The sequence below is a fragment of the Cyprinodon variegatus genome, unplaced genomic scaffold (assembly GCF_000732505.1).
Source record: "Cyprinodon variegatus isolate N-32 unplaced genomic scaffold, C_variegatus-1.0 Scaffold25, whole genome shotgun sequence".
Taxonomy (NCBI): domain Eukaryota; kingdom Metazoa; phylum Chordata; class Actinopteri; order Cyprinodontiformes; family Cyprinodontidae; genus Cyprinodon; species Cyprinodon variegatus.
In genome coordinates, this window is record NW_015150478.1 from 778464 (window position 1) to 801784 (window position 23321).

A 23321-nucleotide genomic window follows, 5' to 3' on the forward strand; every position below is an offset into this window, starting at 1 on the left:
AAGAGAAGAAGTATAGTGGTTGGGGAATGGTGCATTCAATAACAACAAAACCAAAGACTGAGTTTTTGAGGCACAACTCAGAGTCAGGATGTTTAAAGTGAATAATTTGCTGATTCTGATTAACACTAAATCTCTTGGTTCCCACCCACTAGAGCTGGTTAATTATGGTCTAAAATTGCATCACAATATTTGTACCTTTTTAAGGACGTTGCAATAGTAATTGCAGTATTGTCTTTAAAATAAATTTTTTACTTAAAAATCAACTTTTTTTTGCTTCTGTTAGAATGCAACACCACATTTGTTATCAAAAGTTATAAACTGATTAATACCCTTAAGTATTGGCTCTCTATTTACAAGTAAAAAAGAAAATATATTTTCTTAGCTAAAAACATGCAATATGTTGGTTACCCAACACCACAAAGCATAGATCTATTAAAAATTTAGTTTTTCAAGATTTTCATTAGTTTAGCTTTTTGGCATATTTTTATTTATTTTCTTTTTTTTTTAAATTGGAAAAGAAATGTTTGTTAAGCATTAAACTAGTGTAAGCTGATGCATTGGAATCCGTTACAGTGCAGTGTTATTCAGTAATGCCTTCAAGTTTAATCCAGGTTGTCCAGGAGTGGTTTAAGGAAAAATATGCTCCAAGCCATTAAACTCTGAGTGAGCATGTAGGGAAAACAGAGCATACTTGGTTAAAGACAAATATAAATTAAGTATCTCTTTAAACATAGTTTTCTTTTAAAAAACAGAAAACTATAGAGAGTAAGATGAATACCAAGATTAACTGTGCATTTCCTCATTATTATTTGACAGCAAGGGTTAGGGCTATGGGTTGGACCACAGCCTGTAAGGCTACTTCTGGGGGCCCTGTGCACATCGGGGGAGGCTGTGTGAAGAGAAGCTCCACAGGGGGCAGATTAAGCCTGTTAGCCCTATAACTGAGTGATATGGACATGGAAAATCTTTTTCATCTTCCAACCCATCAACACAACACAGCCGCTGCTATTTTCGGTTGTTTGTGAGTGCCCCATTATTCCCTGGCTACACCAAAATCTGTGCTTTGTGGCGGTTTGACAGCCACTGCTTCCCCAGCAGCCCTTTATGAAGCTTTAATCATTTTAATAGTGTGCACTTTATTATCTTACCAGTGTTTTGCAATAAAAATCAGATGATTCATAAAACAACCATTCCTTGTAAAAACAAGCGGTTAAAAATGGAAATTTACCAGCTATTATTCAAGGCTGCTCAAAGGATCAGGTGTAGAGAAAAATTAATTAAAATAGCATAATTGAATCTCCTTTAAGAAGAATTGGGGCTGCAGCAGCGTTTGAGGGTGACAAGCTTGGAGCAGCGGCGTCTGCTAGAGGTAAACCCGACTTTAAACTACTTAAAGAGGAAAATAATTTTTTATTTGTCCCAGTGCCTCTTGAACCCCTTTTTATTTTAAATAATTTCATTAAAAAAGGTTCAGTTAACAGTCTTTTATAGTATTCACCTGTATTCATAATTAGTATTACTCTTTAGAAATTGTTTGCTTGAACCTGGTGATAAATCTTTCTTTCTTTTCCGCTTTACAGCTGTGGATTTAAAATAATTTCTTTCCAGTAAGCAATGAATGCATAAGTAGATCATAATTATTGAAAGTGTACAACAGTGGCTTAAGGCCACATTTGATTTGCATATTCCAACGTGAACGGTTAAAATGTGGCTTTTCAGTTAAGAGGATGCATAAATCATGTGTTTGCTAAAGGTGGGATGTGCATCCGTAATGGCGCCGTGTTTACGACCTGTTTGCCTTAGCTCGGATGTGCTCTAGCAAGCTTATAAAACACTGGCTTCATCCCAACTTCATAAAGCCATGAAGCATGCACTCTAACGTTGATTAATTCATGCTGGCAGTGGATTCTCTGGGTAAAGACCTGCACCACAATGACCAGGATCAATTAATTGACTTTACAAATTACTGCACAACATACGGTAAGAAATATTAAAGAGAGCAGCTTGTTTATTTGCAGACTGATTGCCTGATGGAGTGGTTCACAGCTGCTGATGCAGTGAAAAATATGCCTCCTTATCCAACTGGACTTGAAATTTAGATTAAAAGAAATTATCAGGTTTCTCCTAACTTATACAGATTTAAACATTTTCCCCTTCTAAAACTACAGGTGGTCTGATCAATAGTTATTTACAATACCTCTCAGATGCTTTTGACCATTTAAACATTTCAGCTTCTCTGGGAGAATCATATTTATTGCACTTTTTCTGTTTAGTTTAGTTTTTTGTGCTTTTAATCATTCAATGAGCAGGCTGCTGTTTTCCATTTATATAATTTAAAGGTATAGTGGAGGTTGTTCTTTTTATGAGGTGGATCATCTAAATAAGTGGTACTCCTTATTCTCAATAATTCTGGTGATATATGTTCACGTAAGCCCGTCCTACGTGCTGGTCCCCATTTTCACTTACATCTGACATAGTGCAAAACTTGCAAATCTACTTTTGGAAAGTAAGTTTTTATAAGTGATGCTAACAGCAACTTTTAATCAGAGTATGCAGGAGGAGAAATGGGCTCGTGCATGCTCTCACACGTGTTTAATAGGCGTTCCCTCTTGGGAGCGGGTACAGGGTTTTGCATTTTTTTTTTTAAGTGGAGCTACTTTTCCAAAATTCAAAACAATCCTCCACTATACCTTTAAAGTACCACATTTTTACCCAAATATGCCTTATTATCTAAAAGTTCCAAGTATTTTTTCCTCTTTCTGATAAGTCTTTTTTAAACTTAGCTTTTCCATATCATTTAATTTGGTGTTAAATTCTAGTATTTTCTACTCTATATGTTTTGACCACTGTCATGTCCTAATTTCCCCATTTTTGGTCAAAAAAAGTTGTTTCTTAACTATGCCAGACTTGGAAGATAATCACAATTAATTCACCATCGTGTTTGTCCCTAACCTCTGTTTCTTGTACTTTTATGTTAACAAATAGAAGACATTCTGGCGGTAGTTACAATATATATAGGAGGATTTGTTAAAAACAAGTGGGAGGTGAGATTACAGGGTTTGAATTCTCAGATGCAATTCTTGTAATTTCACCTTTATTTACATTTTTATAGCTCACTGGAGCAGATTTAAAAGCCAGGCAATTGCCACTCATATTTGCTGCCAAGGAAGGGAACAATGAAAACTGGAGAGGAGTAAACTCCTGCTCGGAAAGACATGAAGGGCATTATCTTTAGCTGGTCTGTGTCCAGCTCTCACATTTTATACCTTGCAGTTTGGCTCTTGTTTTGCATTCAAAGAAGGACAGGCTTTCTCTCCAAAAAAACTGCCCATAAAGTTAATAAGGTGGCAGCTGAAGGTGGCACTGTGAAGATATCTTTTGTCATTTCTCTGTGCCTGTGGGAAGGAGTGCTGTTTTGTTACTTTGAGAAGACTACTCTTGCTCTCTTCATTTATGTGACAGACTCGTTTCCCCTTCGCTATACATAATATCAGTTTCACTTTAAGAAGAAGTCATTGATTTCTTATGTAACAAGCAATCCACCTGCAGTCACTCTAATTTCATTATTTGACAGTGTTGCTAAGAAAAAAATGGCTCAGATTCTTTATGAATATTCCTTTAGAGCTTATAGGATCAGGCAACGACTCACTGTTAAGTGAAATAAATAGACCACTGGTAAATAACTTCAACCTTTAAGGAATGGAGTCAACATGGAGGAAGCCAACTTGGAATATTAATGGTGGGTCTCTGTCTCTCAGGCCTAATTGGTCTCTGACGATTACTGAACGTTCTGATTAAGAAATGGCATTAAAATTGATGCATTATGCCTCCAAGTGTTTTTCCACAGTTAGATAGCGGCTTCAATCAACTGATAATTACATAGTTGATTTGTAGCTGGTCGTCATTTTGACAATTTTACAATAATTAGCAGGACACAACTTTTTGTGTGTGCATCCCTTCACTTTGAGAGGAAGCAGATTCTTGCATGGAATAAACCCTAAAAAGTCCCAATATTTGGCTGTATCTTTTATGCAAGTCATTACAAGACATTTGTGTTGATTTTTCCTTAATAAAACATTATGAGGTAAAGCAAGGGTGTCCTTGGTGTTTTGGATTGAAAGTCCCTCTGCTTTATTACATATAAGTAAACAAATAATTAGAAGCCGAGAAAAAAAAACCTATAGGGAGGAGTGAGTTTGTTGGTTAATGATCCTGCTTTGTGAAGAGTTAATGGAAAATATCCCTTAATTTTCTGACACGGTAAACATTTTCCCTAAAGGGTTTATTTTTCACAAATTTGTTTTTTTGTGTCTGATTTTCTTTTTTTACTTTAATGGAATGACATTTATCGACACTCTCTAACAAACATTTCTTATAAATCTTTAAACAAATATTTTTTTATTTTGCAGAACCATGCTGTTGAAAACAAAACTACATTGTTGTAACAATTACTGATGACACAGGGAGAGGTGCTATGTTTTTAAAAAGATTATATAACCATCTTTTTGGTTAGTAGAACACTTCTGTCATTCGCCTATAACACTGACAGTAAAAAGAGCAACGATTTGGACCACTTTTCTTTGCACAATGTCCATGAATTGTCCCTGGTCTTCTTTTCTTCTGCTTTCTCCTTTGGGCCTGAGTTAGCAATGAAAACATGAAAATCTTTTTGGTTAACAATTTCTGATTTGTCCTTTATGTTTTAAATTGTTCTTGCTGAATTGTTCAATATAGACTCAATTATAGGCAGAGGTCATCCGATTTTAATGGTTAATTTTTTGGTTTTCCAAAGATTTTGTCCTTATTGCAACATGTTTTTATAGATCTTTGGTAGAGAAATACCAGCTTCAATAATCCTCCACCATATAGAGAATTGGGCCTGAGGTACTTTTCTACTTATGGAGTGTTACTGAAAAGCTCTATATTTAAACAGTGATGGATGGATGGATGGATGGATGGATGGATGGATGGATGGATGGATGGATGGATGGATGGATGGATGGATGGATGGATGGATGGATGGGGTGATAAATATGAATCCTTTTCCAGGGTAGTGGCTGTTTATAGGAAATTCATATATTTTGTCTTCAATAAGCATCTCCTAAAATATTATCTTAACATTTTTCCTTGACTTAAAAAGATGTATAAAGTATTTCCCTCAATGTGAGATCATGCTAAGAAAATATATGAAAATTTTAAAGCTTTTTATACGGCTTTACTAAAGTTGCAGATTAATTCATCTAAATGTCTCTTTATGTGACTCTAATAACCTATAACTGGAGAGAAATCTTTTTTTTATTGCAAATCGTTTCTGAAAATACTTATATTTATAACCAATAATAAAAAAAATTAAATGACTACTTAATCCAGATGATTCAGGTAGACATTTTGAACTACTTTTCTAATTGATATCTCTGTGAGGTACCGTTTTATTTTTCCTTTTATTGGTGAGGTTTTACTTGGTTTATTTTGGATCTGTTACATAAACAGCCATATGTAAAAAGATTACTACTACTCCATAGACATTGGCCTGGAAGCTAAAAGTGGTTTTAAACCGAGCTAGCTATTGTTTTTTTTTAAATCATCCTCTTGAGGAGGATTTGGCAAGGTAACAATTTCTGTTGCACCATCATAACAATGGGTGTGACTTTTTTTTTGTTAAGAATAAATAAGTATGCCTTCATGCACCATTTTTCCATCTTTAAAAGAAAAAAAAAAGTCAAAATCATGTTCTACTGACTGTTAAGTCTGTGGTGATGTATGTGATTCGAAAGTTGACTCAGCAGAACATGATGAATGAGCGTTCAATGACATTTCACTCTTTTAAAGGTTTTCATGCCTGAGTTGCCTCACGTTTGGTTCCACACAGCCCCAAGTCCTTTAAAAGGTCTGTGTCATCACAGTGTTACTTGGAAGCAGCTAATATGTCAATGTTTTTCACCCATCCTAAAAAAGAAAAAATCTTTTAGCCTGTATACCATCAGCAGAAAGGCTGAGAATAGAGAAGGGACAAGAAAAATGTGCCTGCATTTCACCAACCTTGCCCAAACACAAATGCTGTGACTACAAGCTGCCCAGCATAATAGGAGCCTGTCAGTGGCTAATCAGAAACTCCAGGTTTTTGTGCAGTGCAATAAAGGACCTAAAATTCCTAAAGAAAAGCCACTCTGTCTTTGTGCTGCATTTGATTACTTTATAACATGTGATGCATATCAACAATGTGTGTAATTTTATTCATTTCACCAACATAACCCCAATTCAACTGGAATTCTCGCTCACTGTAAGTAGTTTTAACAGCATGCACAAATATACCTAAGGATCACATCCAATTCTATTTGGCTTATTTACATAGCGCACATTCACAACATTTAATTTCAGGGCACTTTGCAGTGACAGTTCAGCCGGGTCATACAAACAGATTGGTAAAAACGTTCTCTATCTAAGCCAGCTGATTGCATCCAGTCACTGACTTTGCAGGACACCTCCTGGATGAGCAGGTGACAACAGTAGGTACTCGCTAGCATTTTGTTTGTTGACTGTAAAGCAATCTGTCACACCAAGCATGCATGCAGTGACAGTGGAAAGGAACAACTCCCTTTTAACTGGAAGAAACCTCCAATAGAACCACGCTCAGTGTGAGCTCTTTTTGCTAAATGGGGGTTCAAGATTAGAGGAAAAGACATACAAGAGGAAAATAGAAGCGCTGATTCATAAACTCTTTCTATGTTAGAAAAGTTACTAGTAAACTTGTTCCACAGGTGGCTCTGTCAGTGGTAGAAACAGTTAAGCGGCTCTAAGCCAGTTTTCATGCCATAAGGATAATAGAGCATATGAAAATAGTCACAGTAAAAGCTGAGCCCATAGGTCTAGGAGAGAACCAGGACTAACTACTGAAAAAAGGCAGTACTCTACCACTTAATGGAAATACTGCCCTGTAACTCTTAGATACATCTCTGCCGCAAAATGAATCTAATGACGTTAGGTTTCGCAAAGGACTGTTAATAAGGTATTTGTTTTAATCAGGTATCTTGCAAGAGAGATGCATCAGAAAGCTGAAGGACTAAAACGCTTTTGAGGACAGGATTTAGAGACGTTTAACCAAGAGCCATGTTCTTGGATCTTTGTGCTCATATGGGTCCAATATTGGACAGACTGATGTGTCTGAACTATGTCATCCATGTTCAGATACATGTGTCAACTATCTGGGATGCCTGACAAGCAGATCTTACCTGCCCAAATTAGCCGACAGATATGTGTTTCACATTATAAGCAATTGATTCTTTGCTTGAAGCCACTTTTAGGAGCAAAATAATCCTGTGAAATTTTGTAATTGTTTCAGAACTCACACCCTCATTGTTAATGTAAGCGGTCAATACATCTGATTTGCCATCCTGTTCATTCTAACACTTCCTTTATTTTTCAGGCCTTTTCTGTGACTGCTAAATTTATTTTTTTACTCCCCACGTTACTCATCAACACAATAAATTTAAAAACACATTAATATTTGTGAGGTCCTTTGCATTGAACATTAATGGTTATAAAGTTGAAACCTTGTACGCAAACTTTCTGGTGCAGCTTTAGTTCATAAAGGAACATTTCTTTTTTTCCCTCTGTGTGAGCATGGTTTTAATGAATCTGGAGGTTTTTCTTGCGTGTCGCGTTTTTTGGTCTTTGGCATCTGTGTACTGTTTGTATAGACTATACACAATGTTTTAAAGGTGAGACCCTAGAATTTCTTCTGGAGAAAGCGTGGTCCTTAAAAATATTTTACGGTTCTCTAGATAAACTGTTGAAATGGCCTTTCAAAATCCCAACTAATAGCTGAAAGTCCCTGCAATGGAAAAAGTGTCACATTTTGTAATTTACTGAGATTTTGTCTGACGGGACAACACAAAATTTATTAGAACGAGTCAATATTTCTTTCTAACAAAAGACCACCAGTGTGGCAATAGTATTCATTCTCCTCAATGTTATTTCTATTAATTGAAAATAAAATCCAATTAGACCAACTGCCTGTAGAAGTCATTGAATTTAAAGCACCATGCTGTCTGAGGAATGTTCCACAAAGCTCAGGGTTGAAGCTGTAAGCAGTTACATAAAACACGTACAAAGCAATTCATAGGGATTTATTGGAAGGAAGATATTACCTAATTTTACAAGTTTTAAAAAAATATAAAGTGACCTGTAGCTGTTGGTAGAGCTGCAGGTCTTTAAAGAGCTTTGCACATATTGAATCTGAAATTCATAATCTTCCTGTCTACTGTAATGGTCCCTGCTTAAGATGGGCGTCCTCATATTATGTTGCTGCTACCACCACATATCACAGAAAATCCTAACAAAACACATTAGAGATTGCAGGCTTAATGGGAAAGAATGTGAATAAAACTCATTAGCTATAAACACTTTTGGAAGGTGCTGTAATTGATTTTATTTCTCCTCATCAGGCTACATTCCATTTTATTAAAACTCGGGTTTTTTTTCTTCACTCAAACAAAGACTAAGTTGTGGTGACTTCCAAAGGCTGCCACCAGGAGTCACATGGTCCCTGGTTTTACTAGCAGCAGCATTGTTTTTGTTTCACAATAGAGCCCTTTGAAACGCCTCTCCCAATGTGAACCATCCACAGGGTGATCATGCTAAAAAGGCTGCATTCTTCAGTTAGTTTGGTATATGTCTGATGCAATTTGTTACAGCTTCACTAAGGTCTTTATTTGCATCCACAGCTTTTCAGCCAAACTGTTCGTTTCGCCTTCCTCCACTGTTAAATCATCCATCTCTGAACCCTGATTTACTCTTGACACTTGGAGAGTTATAGATAGGTTCTCCATGATATGCCTCTGCAAGTTGTTCATCTGCTTCCACACTAAAGATTATGCTAATAAATCTCCTGATGCAGATTGTTCCACACTTGATTGTTTCGATAAAGTAAAGTTATGCCTGTTGTTGTTTTTTTTCCCCAACAGATGGTGTAAACAAAATGTTTAGTTTACTGTTTTAAAGCCTAAAATTTTCTCTACCGTTTACTGTTTTTGCAGGTGTAGACGACAATACTTCAAAGGTCTAATTCGTCTGTGATGAGCATCCCCATCCCCCGGAGACCAAAGGTATGGTAAGATACAAGGAGCTCGTTGGATCATATCACTATAAACATCCTAATATTAAACAGAGAAGCCATACAGAGTCTAGCAAAACACAATCTGATGCTCATTTGGTATTATTAGGATTATCTTTTTTGTCAAGGTCTTTATTGAAAGATGACTTTGGTTGTGAAAAGTTCATTTAATTTTTTGTTTCTGGACTGATGGCATAGAACTGATCGTGTGACGTTGGCCTGGTTTAGTGGGGGGCTGATTATCTAGTTGATGATGTACAGCATCATTAATTCTGCCTGACCTCCCTTTCATGTCCAGAACATTAGCTACGTGTGTCCTTTCTTCTTCTCCCCCAAATAATCTTGCAATTATATCAGCAAACAAGCCCAAGTTGGTCTCTGAACAATTACAGGGTTAGAATCTGGTCATTAGGAGATACGAATGCTCCTCGACAGCAGGACCCCAGGAATGCACAGACCTCTCTGGTGGTCTGCTCACCACTGATGAAACAGAACTGAATTAATGGGGTTGCCCACTGTGAGGACTGATTAGAACGACATTCTGCCTTTGATCCCCGAGCGAGGTGACCAAGCGTGCGCGCCACAGGCATCATGCATAGGGGGTGGGGCTTTGTGTTCCTACAAGTCTGCTGCATGATTATGATTTTTGTGTATATGCTCGTCCTGGGTCAGTGCATCTCTGATGAGCAGGACTCATTATGTGTGCTCTGTGCTGGGGTGCAGCCTTCACTGGGGGGTGGTCTTGAGTTGTAAAATGATTCAGTGGAAGTCAGTGAGCATCCTGGGGTTGGTTCCAGCTGAGTTCAGCATGGTCTGAGGGTGTGTTGTTCACTCTTTTTATTCAGTTGTTGCCAATTAATTAAAGTCCTGTAAACATTTCAGAAAGTTGATGCGTTCACAGCTTCAGCTCAGCTATGTTGTTTGAACTGTTTAATAGTTAGCACTAAGTCTAAAGGCGCTTGTTGCAGATGCAAGCTAAAGCTGATGCTGGAGATGCACAGGTTGTTTGCAGAAATCTCTGTATACCATCTTGTGATGTTAGCCAACGACCAGTAGTAGTAATGAAGTATAATCAACACCTTTTGAAACATTTTTCATAAAATCTTCCCTTAGTCTTTGTGTATGGAGGTAACAGTTTAATAAGGTATTAGTGTTTTACTAAAAAACACAAATTGCATGAAGGTGTTGCAGGATATTCTACGAGTAAATTTCAAAATAGAATTAGTTAGCATCACTGTTATCATAGATATTTGTAAAGATTTTAAAAAGCAACATGTTCAACACCAGAGAGATGTTGAAACTGACGATGTCTGCTTGAGACTGCTTAGCCTTCCTGTTATCTGAGGTTTGCTCCCCGTTCTTTTTTCTTCACCCATTTCCTACATTTTGTTCACATTTAATTTTGGGAGGCTTTAACTTAAAAAATACTGGATACAAAATTACAAAAAAAATCTTAGCTGGCAAACCAGTAAAAGGTGCATAGGAGGTAAACATTGCCAAGTGTGTGAGTTTCTTCTATACATTACTGAGGTTTGTCATTTTTCTTCCTAAGAAGGTTGTTACATTCAAACAGTTGCTCTTGGATTCCTAAAAGTTTTTCTGCATCAGATTTTGCAGATGAACCCCTGCTTTAAATGTGTTTAATAGATGATTATTTGGTGGTTCTCATCTGTTTGCACCCACCAACTGGGCTGCTGGTTTTGGATTGAGGATTTTTTCCTGTGATGGTTTTACAAAACCCAGCAGACTTACCCTTACAGCTTATATACTTGGGTTATTATACTTGCAATAAACTCATTGCTGATCCAACATTAGTATTATTCTTAGAAGCTGTTCTAACTAAGAAAAATAGTAACAGGTTCATGCTTCCTTTGACTTCATTTAAATTTTTTTTTCTAATTTCTAAGAAGTACTTTGGTCTTCATCATTCAATAGCAGCTTCATAATCAGGTCTGGTCAAGTGTGCAATATATCAAACTGAAATCACTATTACAATATATCTGCCTGTTTAAAACAACACACAAATGATTGGATTCAAAATTTGATTAACTGCAAGATTTCAGTTGTCTATGCATAAATACCCAGCTTGCACATAAATACATTTGGCTGGTTTAGTGGGTTCTCATCATCATTTAAGGCCAAACTCGATATAGCGCTTACTGAGCAAAAACCTGAGAGAGGGTTACACATTGTGACAATAGAAAGTAAAGGGAATAGTGAGGAATATTGTAAGTTGATTGCAATTAAACCCATTGTTGCATTATTAGCTAATAATAGTGCAGCGTTATTACCCTGCAGCCTTACCCAAACAGTGGAGCAGTTTGTTTATGCATCTTCGGTTTATAAAATTAGGCTGTTTATGTTACCAATGGTTTTAACAACATACAGTAGATGATTGAGGCTGTCTGGTTATTTATTTGATCATCATTAGCTCTACTAGTCTTAATGCCAGGATTAAGGAGAACCTTCCACTCCATTGGTGCACTAGTATAATAGAAGAGTTCTTTTTAATAGCATAGTATCTTTCCAATATTAGACACCATGTGGGCTGCATCTGTTTCTGGTTTTACCATTCCCCACATCTGTTTTTAAACTATACTTTATTTATAAACCCTGCACCTTCACATTGTCTAGACATCTTTTCCGAGTATATTCTGTTTATAGTTCCCTATTATATCTTTTTTCTTTCACTCTTGGCATCAATGCACCAATGTTACTTTGGTTTGAACTCCTATGAAACAGTTTATACCCTTGTTAATAAATCAGATTTAAATCTGCAAAATGTATCAAATTGCATCAGAATACAATGTTTAGCATTGCATTCACAGAGAACTATTTGTAATATTAGACCTGAGTGGCATACATGTGAATTTTGCATGACGATTTATCTTGTGGAAGTACAATGACTAGATGCATATTTTTCCTCAGAGTAAAGCTCAGAGTAAAAAGATTTTAAAGAAAGACACACACACACACACACACACACACACACACACACACACACACACACACACACACACACACACACACACACACACACACACACACACAAAAATCAGGAAATTGGGAGCAGTCATCATCAATGTAATCTCTGAAAAATTCAGCAAAAATCCTGTGTTTACTTGTAGTTCTGACATGGAGTTCCTGTAGCTGATCAGTCATACATTTCTTGTTCAAATATGTATTGTCTATCAAACAAATGCATGTAAATGTGTAAGGGGGGCAAATGTCTTCAATATTTTAGACAGCATTTGGGTCTTACCAGCCTAACAACCTGTAATTTTGTTTTAGATTTTGCTCTGTGTAGCTGTTCCCACACCAAAACCATTTTTACTATTTAGCTTTGGGTAGTGCATCTTTAGGATTTTTCTTTTTTTTTCTCTTATTTTTCAGAATCCCTGCTGTTAACCTATCTGAACTTTGTGTGCCATTTGCATCATAAGTAGGAAGAGCAAGTGTTTGGCAGTTTGTTAAATCCACTCTTCATACTCTGTCTGAATATTTTTAAATCCTCTCTTGTGAAACCTGCAAAACCTAAGCCATCAGGAATATTTTTCTAACACCCCTTTGTCCTCTGAAATAGGACATTTTTATGTTTTTTTAACTATGTGTTTATATCTTGTGAAATAATGGTCAGCTATGGGCCAGTTTGCCCTACAGTGAGCTGCTTATGTTGGGCCCCTAGACGGTAGGCTTGAGCTGTCTGCCAGAATCACTTTCAAGGCCACCTCCAGTAATGATAGATGACAAGTTTCTGCAAGGAGGAAAACGTTTCCCTGGATGCATGAAGAGCTGCTCAGACAAAGGTGCCCTCAGCCGGCTGCATCACTGAGGAACAAGGTGGGTGGGTAGAGGTAAATAGAATACTGTTGGGAATTCGGCTTCAGCTAATAAGGGAAGTTACATCCCTTCTGTTAAAGAGAGCAGTAAATTATTATGAGCATGTGTGGTAAATCCTACTTAATAGTTGACATCAATTAATCCCACTGGTCGCCTTACAGACTGAAGAGGAAGTTCTAGGACATTACAGTTCTATCAGTCCAAACAAACTATTCATAGACTCATTGAGAAGTTCTGTTTTATCACTTGGTGATATAAGTATTTTTTTATCATTAGTCAGGACAGACTAGCATCCATCCATTTTCTAACACGCTTACTCCCAAGTGGGGTCGCAAGGGGTGCTGGTGCCTATCTCCAGCTGTCAATGGACTAGAGGCGGGCAACACAGAGACAAACATGGACAAACAACCATTCACGCACATACTCACAACTAAGGAGAATTTAGAGAAGCCAATTAACCTAACAGTCATGTTTTTGAACTGTGGGAGGAAGCCAGTGTACCCGGAGAGAGCCCACGCATGCTCAGGGAGAACATCCAAACTCCATGCAGAAAGACCCTGGGCAGACCCAGAACATTCTGGGTGAAAGGCAGCAGTGCCCCCCACTGCGCTACTGAGCAGCTCCAGACCAGCATTTTCACTGCAAAAATCTCAACATCTGGGATTAATAACTAATATTCAAAACAAAAGGTTATCTGTTCTCAGATTGGGATTTTGCAACCAATATTCTAAAAAGCTATTGAGATTTATCTTTGATAGATAGATTCAAGGACACTCATAATGGTGAAGGGGAGTTAAAAATGTATGGATTTCTACTTTCAATAAATATCTGTTCAATAAGTATTGGTGTTCATTCTCCTAAGACTACCATTTACTGCAGTGATTTCTGCAAGTCTCATGGGTCTAGTTTTAAACAACTTTGTTAAAACAAACAATATCTTATCTTTCTTCTTTAAAAAATAGCCTTTGGGATTTATGATCAATCACCCTTAATGGCTCATTAGATAAAAGTTTGTTCCATCCGATTAACTGATAATGAGCAGTTAGACCTTATTTCAGTGTTGTAGTGTGGCCCCCCTTCCAGACGAGGGCGCTGCAGTTCATTCTTATACAGCGACTCACCAATAGTTATAGCATAGTGGAGGCATGTCGGAGCAGAAAGATGATCAATGCAGACAGAGTTGGATTATTTTACGCTATTTAATGGCGACATTGATGAAGAATGCATATTTTTGAAGTTGCGTTTAAAAAAATAAACCCTCAATAACCTTAAGTTATCACCTAAATAGCACCCACTTAGCAGTACTGCATGGGAGAGAAGCATCAACTTCTCAAAGCAAAACTTAGGTGCGAGGAAGAAGAGGATGCGATGGCATCACATACAACATTTATAACTATAAAGAAATAGATTATACTAATAGGCATGGTACATAGGCAGGGTTTGTATGAGTTATGAATGTTTTTAACATTCCTCTCAGAGAAACCCTAAGCACCTGTTAAAAGCATGGGTAACCGCAAAGTATCACTTCCACTGGTTGATTGCCTTGAACACAGAGGGATGTATTAAAGTTACGGTCCACTTCATTGACATAAAGTGGCAATAAAGTCTGACGGTCTATCAGGGCGACATACCCAGTCTTTGAATAATACTTTTACATCTCTGTTTAAGGCAGATAAGTGCTTCAAGTATATTATTCAAATGATATTTTTTAGCTTTCCTTTCTGTTGGATTTAAGAAAATAATATCCAAGTTTTATTGAGCGGCACCCTACTGCAGGGGCGGGGCAGTGCCATTTTAACAATAAATACAATACATAAATCCAGACACAGGATGTTGGTTAATCTGGCCAGATTTTAAAATCTAATAATCTAATCTTATATTAGATTATTTAATTTCAATAATAGAGTTTTAATTTATACCCTAATTTCAAGCTTTCGTAGATAAATGAATCCTGACTACTGTTTGTAGAGATGTTTAAACACAGTTCTTGGTTTACTTGATTGTATATAAATATTGTGAATAGAGTTCATTCAAAGTTCGTCACAGAAGTTTTTTACATGTCTGATATTGATTGTTAAAATGGCGGCGCCCTGCCAGAATTCTTGATTCTTGAATAGGTATGAGAAAACCATTAATTAATATGATTAATAATCCTATTTATTGATTACTGGCATCCATAGTTGGCTAGTCTTTCCACAGAGTATCAAACTGTTTATGCCTTTTAATCCAGTAGAGTTTTTGTTCTAAGATGTATGACCTTTTTAAACCAAATTAAAATACAATATACTTGTTCTCCTGAGAAACATCTCCAAGGGTTATTCTTATCACGCGAAAGAGTTGACATTTGACATTCCACCAGCGGCTTTAACTATCCAGGAATCTGAGCTCCGGGCTTCACAGATGCTTAGTAAAATGCTATAAATGTAGATATATTTTTGCAATTCACTCTGTCAGTACATTGTGAGACACGATTGCATTTGGTGCTTATCCATGCATGTGCTTCTACCTAATGGATGGTCCAGCTGTGAGCGGATAAAAGCATAAAATTAAGAATTTTTTTTTTTTTTTTTAGCTGTGCTTTATGGACTGTCAAAATCCACTTCCCACAGCTACATTTTTAAACTCAGTTAAATCCAGCAGATGCAGCTTTACAGTATGTCAAGTTAAATGCTGTTTTTGAAAACTCTGAGCCTTTGAGCACACTCGAGTAGACCCCGACCTGCCACCTTTATTAAAACAAGAAGGATTTTTCACCTGCTGACAGAGGGGGGATATAATGTCAGGGTTTCTTTTTTGTTCTTGATGGTGAAAAATAAAAAGTATTTAGCTAAAAAGAAAGGGGGTATTCAGGGAAATTGTGGTAAAGGACTGCTTTAAGCTGAAAAAATAACCTCACTAATGGCCACCAATAGGTGCATGCTTTTTAACAGTTTCCCTGCCTAGCTCAATTAGGTGTGCAGGAGTTAGAATAAGAAATGGCGAAGGGTGCAAAGTCAGAATTCTAACAAGCCTAACCCTGCTGCCATTCAAGCCAACCTCTGGCCTTTCGTGCACACTGCACTGCAGTGAGCTGCAATGATAAAAAGGCCTCATTCGTTTCCTTCCCACGTGGTAAGGATGGATCCATTCACATGCCGCTACCAGACCAGAACACAAGCGTAACATGAACACAACCATAAACACCGAGCAATGGCTGGCATTCTTCCATTCACCTGGCTAAATGATTGTCACATAAACGGAGCATCATTGTGGCCTGCAATTATTAAGACATCAAGCATCGCAGGGGGTCGGCCCACAGTTAAAGGGGCATAGAATTTGCAGAGGCGAATGCGCGCACACATGCATGTGGACACAGCAGGGGTTCTACCAGGGCATCTTATCCAGGCCATTGAGGCTAATATCTGTGAATGGGGCATGCTGGTACTGTGAGCTTAGCCTTCCCTTAAAGCGCCTTTAGAGTGAAAAGGCTTGACCACATCGTAAGAGTAGAGTTAAAGTATGTAACTTTATTTTATCCTTAAGTCATGGTGGAAGTGTTGTATAATGACAGCATAAGCTATTAAAGCAGTAGCTGTCATATTATGCTACTCACAGGGATAAAACTTATTTGCTTTGCTGCCAAAGGTCCAAGGTTTCCTGTTTGATTTCAGCACACTGATGCTTAAATCTGCATTTTTTTGGAGTCTGTTGAGGGGACATTAAAAGGGAACAATGAACAACAGACATTAAAATGTCAGCTTATGTTATTTCTCATGTCTTCATGTCCTTTATCAAGTTTTAAATGGCTTAAATGGTGTAAAAAATAAATTCATGCAAAAAAAGCAAAACCTCTGACTCGTTTTTAATAAACAGGTCTAGCCATAGATCAATGAGCTAAAGAATGCAAGTTTTTTATAAAAGCACACCTGCAAGTATGCTTTAGCTGGTTTGGTTCATTTATTTCAAGGCTCCTTTAAAATATCTATTGGTTTTTCAATAAAAGAATGGAACCCAATATTTAAAAAGAAAATCACAGATAAAAATGTGAAAAATGTTTAGTAACCCAAGCTCTCTATTCATCTGCAAATTAGTCATCCTCTCTTGGTGGAGATACCAGTAAAAATCCCAAAGCTTTGTTTTACTGGAGGGTGGCTCAGCAGTTTATGACAAAGTGGAGGAATTATCTAGTTTTAGTCTGTTTTTAAATTTACATCATTTGCATGATTCACAATTTGTTGGAACTTTTAATCTTTTTAAACTGTTCTCTTACCTGTGACTAATAACACCACATGAACAGCAAATAACTTTGAAAGTATATTGAATTTAAAAGCACAACCTAGAAACCACAAAGTTTTTTCTTTTTTACTTTTCAGTATTCTGGCATCAGTTTTGGATGGAAATTTGGCAGTCTATATAAATTAGCCCTGCCCTTTGCACAGAGGGAGCTAATTTATATGGAAGATTTTCTTTGTCAACATAATCCACACATTTAAAATTATGCTTAAAGTAGCACCATTCTACAAAATAAGTGTGTGAGGGGGTGGTGTTGGAAATCAATAGATGCATTTCCATTACAAGTTTGTGCAAAACTTTGTCAAAATTCTGTATTCGAAAATGCAAAGTTCTGCTGTTGCAGTATTTCCATTAAATGACAAATACAAATAAGCGTGTACAAGCGTATTCACATACGTTTGTACACGCGATGGCAACATGGCAGCGGCGGATATAAACACATGAGATATATCCATATTTCAGTATTGGGCGCCATCTTCCTCCAACTACTTCAGGTCCTTGTCTTTTCACATCAGCTCCAGCTGAACATTGTGTGACTTGTGTGATGCAAACTGGTCCCATTGCAGTTTGAAATAAAGTGATTCCAATACGACAGAAAAAAACCCCCAACACATTAAGTAAAAACTTATTTTTCTTATTAGTGTTCAGTTCAGCATACCAATTTTTGTAGTTAGTTGGTGACATTGAATGGTTAATGGAAATGCTTCTATTTTATTATTACAGTCCATCTCTACGTAGCTGATAATTAAAGGGGAGTTTGTTATTCCACCTAATGAGAAATGTATCAGTGCCACCCTCAGCATTATACAGACAAAAAATGTGCTTTACAGCTTTTTTTGTCATGTTTGAAAGCTTCTCCTCCTTGACTCTTCCATACATTCTCCATGACATTTCAGCCAGATGTCTCAATTTTTTTTACGCATCACTAAAGGTTTCACCACTTGAAAATGTTGACCATTCAAAATTTGGAGAGACTTTCTTTGCTGGTGCTCCTCATAAACTCACATACTCTGGTCACATACCTTCTCAATTGAATTACTATTTAGAAATCTACAATGCAATTCTTAACATTCTTAACATGACATTGATGCCAATGAGTGTTTGTGAACCTCTGACCTGCACTGAATCTTTGGAAGCATACAGATTTCCTGTCATAGCAGCCTTTTTAGTTAAGGATATGTACACCTGAGCATCCCTGGGTACTCATGCTCCAAGTAAGTGATGCAAGATTGATTTTTTTATGCTGTGTTTCAGTGCTCCAGCCGTGGTGGCATTATGTCATCCTGTCCTGTAAATCACAGCTTAGTATGTCACTGACTGCCTTCCTATAGGAAGATGCTTATCACATCAGATAATGTATATTGTTTCCTCTAATGTATCCAGCAGTGCTCAGATGCACTGTGGATATAAAATAAATAAATAATACATTTCAGGGGCACTTTAAGCTTAGCAAAGCATGCTAAGTTGCTCTCCACCCAATAATGTACATGTTTTTTTTTGCTTCATTTTTCCTGCAAATAGCTAGGGAGTTTCTTTTCTTTTTTTTTTCCCCAAAAAAAGGGGGGGGTTTTTTTTTTTTTTTTCTCTCCGACACCTCATGATGCCAGCAGGATGCTCATAAAGAAGAATCTAAAAGCACCTCAGATAGAAATCAATACAATAACTTACCTCCTGGTTGCTCTCTGAAATTGGAACTTTTTAGAAATTTGCAGCTGACTCAAGCTGTTATGAGGGGAAAAAACCTTAGTATCTACTATTTGGGTTTCATCTGATAGTCTTGCTATGTGTTGCCTTTTTTTGCAAAAAAAAAATAAAAAATAGACAAAACCTCTGACATTGAGAGGAGCCGAGGTCCACCCTCCTAAGCTTCCATTAGATTTGCAGCAATGCATTTCAAAGGAGGCAATTTCTATGCCTGGTATGGAAACCCCTTTTTAACCTTAATTACATCGCAGCTCTGCAAGGACCAAATGTTCTCTGCAGAAATTAATTTCCCAACAGGGATTCTTATCAGAGAATTCACATGTACCTTCTTATCATCTATGGTCAGTGGCACTGTGTAGAAAATTTGCTCTGAATTAATTGGGAGTATTATCTGCCAAATTTTTATTTGGATATCTCCCTAATGTTGACACGAAGCCTAATAGCCATCAGCAGAGTGCAACTCATTATGGAACATATCTTCATTCCTCTGTGCATAGAAGAAGTCTTTGTTTTATACAGGTTTCCAGTGTACTTTTCAGATGTTCGTAGACGCCATGGTTGTTGTGAATTATCCATGCAGAAGCTTCAATATTTTCTCCTTCTATAGGCTGTTAAGAATCTGAGAGGGAAAGAGCAGGCAGTATACTAAAGCATTATACCACCAAGCGAAAGTCATTTGCACATATACATAAAGACAGGCACTTGATAATAAGGATTTTAGTTTGTCGGGGTTTGATGACACAATCAGGAGCTGCTATGCTTCTCTGTGTCTGCAAAGGCCTGTCAATGACATAAATGTGTACTGCAGAAGACAAAGGTATACTATAGTAGTTTGGAGGCAGCCTTGCTTTTTGTAAAGCAGCATTCCTGAACCATGTGTTTTTGCATATACTCCAGCCTCACCTATGCTATTCTATTAAATCCAGCTGTTTGCAAAAACAAAAAGCTGCATAAACTGCCAAAAACACAAACTGTAGGAAAATAACAAGCGGCTTGTAAACTTTGTAATTTAACACAAAATGAGCATGAGATGGTCAGCTGTGTTGAGGTATTATAATTTATTTCTTTATTTTTATTTTTTTTTTACTATTTAAAACCATTAAAGATTTCTATAGTATGAAAGTTGTTTTAAAGAGAATTGGCGGCCTAGTGGTTAGAGACATGGGGGTTAAGATTACCGCTTCAAAATTCAGACAACAAACCCTCACCTGTTGCTCTGTACTGGGCTTCTTTTCTGATTTCTAAGATAGATCTCTATGGATTCCTTTTAATTGCATTTCTGGTGGCTTATTTCTTCTAGTTATATAAATTTTTGTTTGAAACTTTAATTCATTAAAAATGAGAATCCTATCATCCATTCTTCACTATGAACTCTAAAATAAAACATCATCATTAAAATCCAAAATGATTGTTTAGAAGGAATTTAACAGGAAACATTCTTGTAATGATATCAAATGTGAAAAAGATGTGTTGCAAAACTTAATTTATTTCTTTTCTCAGAAATAAACTGACATTTTCATTTAGTTTTCATGACCTTCATTCTTAATCTGTAAATATCATTTTGTAATCAATACACTTGCTGTAACAATTGAATTACAAACCAACATTGTTTACTATGCTGCTTCTCCTATTTTGTGCGCAGAAAATTAGAAAAGTGTTTATGAATAAACTGAAGTATAGCTACCCAACCATATAGCCAGATTAACCAACAAATTAATAGCAGCGCATTATGGTATGGTTATTCTCTAAAGAGCAGGATAATAAGAACATTGTAGAGTTCTAAACCTGAAAACTAACCATCACATGAAATGTATATCTGTTAATGTCTTTGATTCTGTGGCTCATGTTGTCTGCTGTGTGCCCGGCGAAGCAGTTTAGCAGGTGTTGTTGCCTTTGGAGAATGGCTTAGAAAAAGAGCTCTCAGCTACATATACCGACCTCCTGTAGCTAGGTGGGCTGATGAAAGGGAGGTAAACTTGTCATAACAGCATTAAGATAATGCTGTGTCTATCTCCACCTGTTTCCCAGGTGTTACTTCAGAGAAACCCCCCCTATAAATTTCACAGCACTGCATGGTTTAAAGCATCCAGGATGCAATCTCCTCAGTCCGCCAACATCCTTTGTGTCCTATCATGTTACTGTTTTGCGTTCGTGCAGAAGTCTCTTTGTATATCTGTGTTCTACTTTTCTCAAACTTTCAAGCCACCCACTGTGAGTATGTTAACACTAACTTCCCAAACACAACACCACTGATTTGCACGCCTGGAGCGAAGCATGCTGGGATATAGGAGACTCACAGTAGACTACTCTGCAAACTCAGACATGGCCAGTAACGTTAGTGGCACTGTCCCCTGTAATTACTGTAAATCTAATTTGGTTAGGGTCTGTGCCGCAATTTAATGCAGCCACTCCGTAATATGTTTTTATGAGATTCTGTATAATCTTGTTTTCTCTGCAATCACTGCTCCACATATGTCGTTGTTTATTTCATTTGATCAGTTTGTGTGTTGATGAAGTTCCCCACATCTGTGCTGGTAAAAAAAACAAAAAACCAAAAAAAAACGGACTGTCGTAGAGAACCAACTCCTTAGCAGCTCTTTCTTTGTCCTAGGCTTTGGGATACAACATGTCTGGAGTCAAGCTAAAATAATAGTGAAGTCCATTAAGTCCAGCAGTGTAATTATCATATGAAAGACGAGTCAAATTGTGATCCTCCATTTAATCCATCGCTCTGTCTCTTTTCACTGCAGCGTCCTTCATTTTGGTGCCAAGTGCCAAAACCTTCAATTTGGGCCTTTTTTTAATAAGTGAAGTGGGAACTGTGCATAGTTGTGTGTGTGTCAGAGAGACAAAATGGCAGAAAGAGAGAAGTAGATTTGATAAATGTATAATTATTTTTTTTAATGGATTGTTGAGTAGTTTCAGGTTCATTTAAGATAATCTTCGTTTTTTAATGAATTAAATTTGATATATCCAGAACATATCCAGGGGGAAAAAACACAAGCAACACAGAACAATGACATTTCTTCTCCCACTGAGTTACCTTTTTCAAGTAAATCAATCTATAAAAATGTGGGCAAGTGACTGACATTGGAATCTAAAGAAAATGTAAGCTTTAGTTCTTTAGTTATAATAACTCCTGTTATGGTGCTTTCATTACCCTTTCAGTCTGATAAAGAACTGCTTTCAAACACAGCTTAATGTGAAATAACATGTTTCCCCAGTAGACCTCTGCATACATTTTACCACTTAAATTAAAAACTGTAAAGTTTGCATTATTGTAAGGCAATAGTATAAATGCTGTTTGGATGTAGTGTAAAATAAAAAAAGGTCAATTAAAACTCAAATGTAATTTTTTTTGCAGTTGATAGTTAAGACTCACTTAGAATTCCGTATGCATGGTCAAAAGTGGTTCAGTTAAACTTACTTTACCTTGAATTTTAACATTTTATCCCCGTGGCAAAACATGGGACATCTTTTTAAGGTAGATCCACTTCCCTATCATCTCTTGGGAATTAGGTTTATGACATGCCTGGAGTAGCTTCTGCTCATCCAGGTAAAGAGCCGACAAGGTCACTAACCAGAGATTTTCAGGCCGCTCTCTTTATATCACGCCTGAACCATCCGCTCTGCCTCCTTTTTTAAAATTCACATACCCCTTATAAAACTTTCTTAATCCTTTTTCTGTTTGTTTTTTTTGTACATTAAATTGGCCTCCGTTGGGTGAGGAGTACTTTTTGTTTGCTTGTTTAAAATCAATAGCCATTACCGAAGGGAGAGAGAAAAAGAACATGTTGAAGAAGGAGGGAGACAGACTGCTATCCCTGTCAGTCTGACCCTGCCTGACGGCTGTCATCTCCTTAATTGCTTTGCTAATATCATCTCCACTCAGCCTGGATCTAGGTCAGCGGGGCCCCTCTGCTGGAGCTGACTTCAGGCTGTCCTCCTTCATGATCTCTCCTGCAGTCTAATTTTTTTTTTTTCTCAATCATTTAGGGCCATTTCAGTAAGGATTAAACACACTGTAGGAATATGGAGAGAAGACTTTCTGCTCCTCTGCGGTGACCTCGGATGGGCTTAATAGATAATCATTTAGGCTTCTATCTTTATCGTTGGATTAGAAATTGGTTTGCCAGAATTAACCTTTTTTATTTCCCTCAGTTGGTGCTAAATGTTAATTTCCTTCTTTTTTTATATCTTGCTGGTTTCATCGTCTTCAGATGCAAACTTTCCCAGAAAGAATGGAGCACCACATAAATATGCAACACTATTGCACTGTTTTTTTGGTGTTTAAAAAATATGATATTAAAAGAGCTTTAGACAATAGGAGTTATTGTCTGATTTAGGCTTTTAAAACAAAAACTTTTTTGAAAATCTCTACAATCATACTGGT

At 37.0% G+C, this 23321-nt stretch overlaps 1 protein-coding gene across 4 annotated transcripts in view; it reads left to right on the forward strand.

Annotated features, from left to right (window-relative positions):
• klhl29 (kelch like family member 29) overlaps positions 1–23321 on the forward strand; it is a 350083-nt gene that overhangs the window by 8318 nt on the left and 318444 nt on the right. For 3 of the 4 annotated variants that reach the window (XM_015395194.1, XM_015395219.1, XM_015395211.1), the window contains exon 2: positions 9036–9104. The gene's annotated coding sequence lies outside the window, so the exon portion shown is untranslated. Of the gene's footprint in view, positions 1–9035; positions 9110–23321 lie in introns of all 4 variants that reach the window. The other variant, XM_015395203.1, reaches the window with a different exon arrangement.